Source organism: Cibotium barometz, chromosome 3, assembly GCF_041138505.1.
Source record: "Cibotium barometz isolate CiBa-2024 chromosome 3, ASM4113850v1, whole genome shotgun sequence".
Classification (NCBI taxonomy): Eukaryota; Viridiplantae; Streptophyta; class Polypodiopsida; order Cyatheales; family Cibotiaceae; genus Cibotium; species Cibotium barometz.
This window is the reverse complement of record NC_141048.1, coordinates 23,106,839-23,112,717: the sequence shown is the minus strand read 5'-3', so window position 1 is coordinate 23,112,717 and position 5,879 is coordinate 23,106,839.

Genomic DNA, 5,879 nt, shown 5'->3' with positions numbered 1-5,879 from the left:
TTGCAAAGATTAAAAAAGAGCTCCTTGAGAAGGACGCTCTGCTTTGGAACGAAGGTAGTTTTACTACTATTTGCAAGGGAGCTGCAAAGTGATATTAACAGCCTAACACGACACCTTGAGGAGTTACAACGATTTCCATCACCAAATGAAGATAAGGTGCGAGACCTAGAAGTGGATATTATTGCTTGCAAATGGACACTTTGTCAGCTTAGAGTCAATGATGACTTGATTCAAAAGAAGGAACAAGTGGATCATTGCAGGTATGCACTCTTTACAACGTAATATCACCACCAGTAGTAGTGAAAATAGCAGTACTTTTATAAATAGAAAGGTAGAGAGATGTTGGGTCTAAAAAGCTACTATTTTCACTACAATAGTGGGATCGCTACTCAACAGCAATATTTTGCTGCTATTTTTGTTGTTGAGTAGTGAAAGAACTGTGTGGAAAAAAAAGCTAGGGTATAATGGGAAGTCTGCACAAGACTACCCAGTCTGCCCCCAACTCTTTTTTTTAATTAAAACAAAGTCATAGTTTTGTGATACAAACATATACTTGAAAAAGACATAAGCTGAGCATAAACTAAGAAGAATGTAAGTGATCCCAATATGTATTATATTTCCCGAATTGTTGAGCCTTTGGCCATTTATACAAAAAATAAATCAAAGAAGAGGAGGCTATGCGAAATCCTCATCGAATTTCGAGTGCTCATCATTGTCTTCATCCTCCTCTTCAATTCCTTCTCCCACTTCATGCTCATAATCTGTATCTTCCCCTTCATCCTACATACATGTAAACAAGAGCAAGGTACGTGCAAATACAATAAAAGACAATTAGATATAGATACTGAGAAGGGCTATTTCACTACTCACCTCGTCTACTTGAATCACCCACAATGGACTCGTTCAGGCGTACACCTTGCATGCATTCACTCCCACAATTAATGATGGGGGACTCTGTATCCATAATTGTGCTCCTCCTTTGTTGCGTCACACCCAACAACCGCCCTCTATAAAAAAGAATTAAAAAAGTATACAATTAGTTAAAGGAAACAATATAGTACAAAACAAAACCAAAGAGGAGAAGGAAATGATTAGTAAAATAGGTACTTTACAGCGAGCAATGAAGGAGGACTTTCCTCCTCCCGAGCCAAAGTGTGAAGCCCCTTGCTTCCACTCATCACCGCTTGTTGTTGAAAAGCACGTGGGTGCTTCCTCACAAAGCTTCGCGCATGCCTCCACTCCTTCTGTGAGCAAACGCTGAGATTTTCCAAATCTCTCTTTGCCACTCTCTTAATGTTTTCTCTCCTATTAGAGAGTAAAAACTTTGTTCTTCTCTTCATCCACTCCTCAACAAGCCTATGTAAGCTTGCGAAGCCTATGCATAGAGCTTGCAAGCTCTATGCATAGATCTTGCATAAGGCTCTATGCATAAAGCCTATACATAGAGCTTATGCATAGAGATTGCATAAAGCCTATGCATAGAGCTCTATGGATAGGCTTTATGCAAGAAGCCTATTTATAAACTTGCAAGAACTCTAAACTAACCCTAAACCCAGCACCCAAGGGTGAAATGATACATAGAAAAAAGCATAAACAAGGAAAGGAAAAAGAGGGCTTACCTCTTTGACTAAGTGAAAGAGGAGAAGGAGATGAAGAGGAAAACAAGATGAGTTTCTTTAACCTAATCCTAATGTGTAAATGATTGAAATCTAGTGGTGTACATTGCCTTAACCCTAGCTTTTACATAGAAAGAATAATAAAGAGCTTTTATGGAGAGATCTTAATAGAGAGCTTTGATGGAGAGATCTCCATCAAAGCTCTCTATTAGCACTCCTCTGCATAGAGCTAGGGTTAGAGCAAGGGAAAGAAAATCTCACATAGAGAGCTATGTTGACACTTTCCCATGCGTAGAAAATAAGAAAGCGTTTAAGCTTTCCATGAAAGCTTGGGAGAAAGAAAGAAACAAGAGAGGCACTTACCTTGAGGAGGGAGAGAGATTTGATGGAAGAGGTGAAAGAACTTGGTGGGAGGAAGTATTACTGAAGCCTTCATCCTAGCACGTGCAACAAAGAGAGATAGGTAGAAATGAATCCCCTTGGGTGGAAATTTAGGTGGGAGTCTTAGTTTTCAAGTCGCTACCAAGCAATGAAATTTTGCTGATATAAACGTTGCCTAGCAATGAAACCCTGTGTAACTTTTTGTCTGCCAATTTTGGATAGCTCATGTGTTTTCATACTAACACATAGTCATTTTTCACCTAGTTTTAGGTTTCTGACAGCGATCAAGGGCTGGAAGTTGGTTCCGAAGCATGGTTGTTGGAGAGAAAACATTTGTTGTATGTGTGATCGATATGCAAGGACCAATATACACGCCAATGTCGTATAACAATTAAGCATGTCTGGACATATGGTCTTCATGAGACAATAGCATGACCATGGCACCAAAGGCACCATGGGTATTAACCAAGAAGGAGCACAATTGTGAGACCCCCTCCCCCTCCGCGATGCCCCCTCCGAGGGCGCTTTCGACGGAAGCAGCGTCAGCCTCTCACATGGGCAGGGATCCACCCTCGGGGCCTCACCCACCACGGATATTTGGATAAGAGACTAGCCCAGTGGTTCCTCAAAAACCGAACCCAAAAAAACTTCCCTCCCCCGAAGGCATGGGCGATTCCACCAGGAAAATCATCTAACGGGAGAATTGATCTAACGAGTCAAATTCTTAACTAACCAAACTGATCGGACCAAACCCGAAAGTCACAAGGTCAGATCAAGGAAGAGACTTGCACTTGGTCCATAGAATCACCGCTTTTTTTCTCCTTTAGTGAGGCATAGCCCCGCTGATTCCCTCCCACAAAAAAGGTCTTTCTAAGACTTAATCTAACTAACGTAACTTAATTGTAACTATTTGTATCGTAGTAGGAATCCCCCAATCGAGCCTAACCCCCCAATCGGCATGGGTTAGCCAACCACCCAACCACTGTATTGGTGGGATTCCTTTTATAAAAATTTGGTTATGTTTTGCAACCCATTATGTGACTGAATTTTCAACTAGATTCTTGGTGATTTTGGTTAAGGGAAAACTACGCTAATTCAACGGTAGTCTAGATTCTTTGTGTCAAGAATTGGAATTGGTCATGAGGTTTTTTGCTTGATTTAGATCGAGAGATGGGCAAGTAGTTTACTGGCCACCATTCTCACAGTCGTGGTTTAACCAAAATTATTCGGTTTACTTCTATCTTTGATTCCAAAGGATTTTCTTCAGATAAACATCTACTGAACTTCTAACTGTAAGGAAAATTCTAACTTTAAAAACTTCATTACTTCCTAACCATAATAAATTAAGAAATGGTTCTATATGAGAATATCGGATTTTTATAAGAATACTCTTCTTCTATTAATCTAATTTTGGGTAAATATCAATTTGGCTATTTATCCACATAAAATATCTAAGAATATTCTTTCTACAAATTTAATTATCAACCCTAATTTTTTAGGTAAAATTATGGTAAAAATTTCTCTTTTGTCATTAAAATTAATTTAAAACTTTTTCTACTTAAAATACCATAAAAATATCTCTTTTAATTAAATACAAATATCCATTTTTTTGAATATGCTATAATTCCTCTTTATATATTTAAATGATTCAATTTCGAATGTCATGGGAATTTCTCTTTTATCATTTAAAAATTCTAATACATAAAATAATTTTATCTAAAAATTCTCTTTAATAAAAATATCCATTATTTTGAATATACCAAAAATTCCTATTATATTATTTAATTACTTAGATCTCAATTATCATGTGAATTCCTCTTTTCGTATCAAAATAAATTTACCAAAAATTTCTCTTTTCTTTTAATTAAATATTTATGCATAAATACTAAAAAATTATTTCCCATGAATATGATGAAAATCATTCTTTTTGCATAGGATGACCAATCCTAGAATATGGTAGGAAGTCCTCTTTTAGCATTATGCATAAAAATAGGAAATGTATTATTTTCTGAAAATTTTGCCATGGCTTCGCTGCTATTACTTTTCTTAAAAAAATAAAACATTGTAATGAAAATATGATAGAAAATCTATTTTTAAGCTTAAATCTAGACTATGAATTTAAATCATAATTTTAACCATAATTATAAACTTAATTATGATTATCCCAATAGATTAAGCTAATTTCATTATTCCTCTTTTTCTAATTTGATAGGATTATCTCTTTCTCATTTAGAATCAATTAAAATAGTTTTTAACTACTTATAGAAAACTTCTCAAGCTTGAGAGGGGTTGAGAAGAGTAGTCATTTGAGAAAATTAATAAAAAAACATAAAATTCATTCTTACCTCAAGGATTAGCTTGCTTCTTTTTCTAGAAGTGAAGCCCCCAGCCAATCAATTGGTTTAGCAAGTGGAGAAGAGAGATCCAAGAGTTGTTGAAGAGAGAGAGAAGCTCCAAGCTCCCCAAAAGTAGAGGAATTTTAAGGGATAATAGAAAATATGATTATGTTAATGTAATAGTGGCATGGTATAGCTCACAGATGAGAATACAAAAGAATGAGGGTCTATTTATAGGTGAGGGAGGCCACCAACTGAGTCCAACTAGGTTCTAGAATTTTTTAGCTTCAGTTTGACCCAATTTGGACAAGATTTGGATCAGTTTGGCTCCCATTTTGAGCGAGTTTTTACCAGGAAAGAGGAGAGATAAAAATATCACATTTTTTTAAAATAAAAAACCCTTCCACACATGTGAAAGAGGCACCTACCTCAAAGGTCCCCCTCTCCTTATTACCAAGGTGTCAAAAATTCATCACTTCTCCAAAATATCTCATTTGTTAGTAATATCTCTTAATTTTTAACTAATAAACCTTGTACTCAATCACCTCTTCATCTTATGTGAGCATTTACTCATTTTTGGGTATTTTCTTTTTTTCTACATCAACAGTGAAGTTCCTTGAGTGCTTTGAAGTACCTAGAACACTTATTAGAGTGTGGTTGAGCTAAGGAAGGCTCATATACAGAATTGGACGAGTGCGGAAGGTGCATTTGCATTGAGCAAATATGTCAGACAACCCAATACAGATTATGGGTGAGAAATGGATAGAAAGAACTTCGAGGCATGGAAGTACAGGATTAAAAGCTTTCTAAAAGGAAAAGGATTTTGGAATCTTGTTACAGGTGTGGAGCCAGAGCCGGAACTACCCCGACAAGCTACACAACAATAGGCTGTAGCTCATAAACAGTTGGTCAGAGAGAGCATACAAATTTTTGCGTTACCTGTCTATATGTATCTCAGATGCTATACTCATACATATACATGATGCTGAGAATCCCAAGGATGCATGGGATACATTGGTAAAGCTATTGATACAAATACCAGTGCTCGTAAGTCTCAGTTTTGAGACAAAAGATTCATAATGTGAAGCAGAAAGGAGGGAGTATTCATGATTATGTATAAGAGATAAAGAAGTATACAGATGCATTGGCAACTATCAATGCCCCCATGCTTGATGATGATTTGGTAGACATTACCTTGCATGGTCTTGGAAAGGAGTACAAGTCTTTTGATACATCTATCTCTATTTGGAGTACAGATTTACGAGATTTTGATGAGTTGGTTTCACTCTTGCTTGTTGAGGAAATCAAACTCAGTGACTCTTTTCATGATGAGTTGGTTTCACTCTTGCTTGTTGAGGAAATCAAACTCAGTGACTCTTTTCATGATGCATCTACTAGCCATGATGATAATGGCAGGAATCAAGCTTTCTATTCACAAAGGGGATTTAGAGGCAGGGGGAGATTTGCATCACGAGGTTGTGGTAATGGTCGTGGATGGCAGGATAGGTCACCACAACAGAATTTTCAGCCTACATATGGTGCTAGA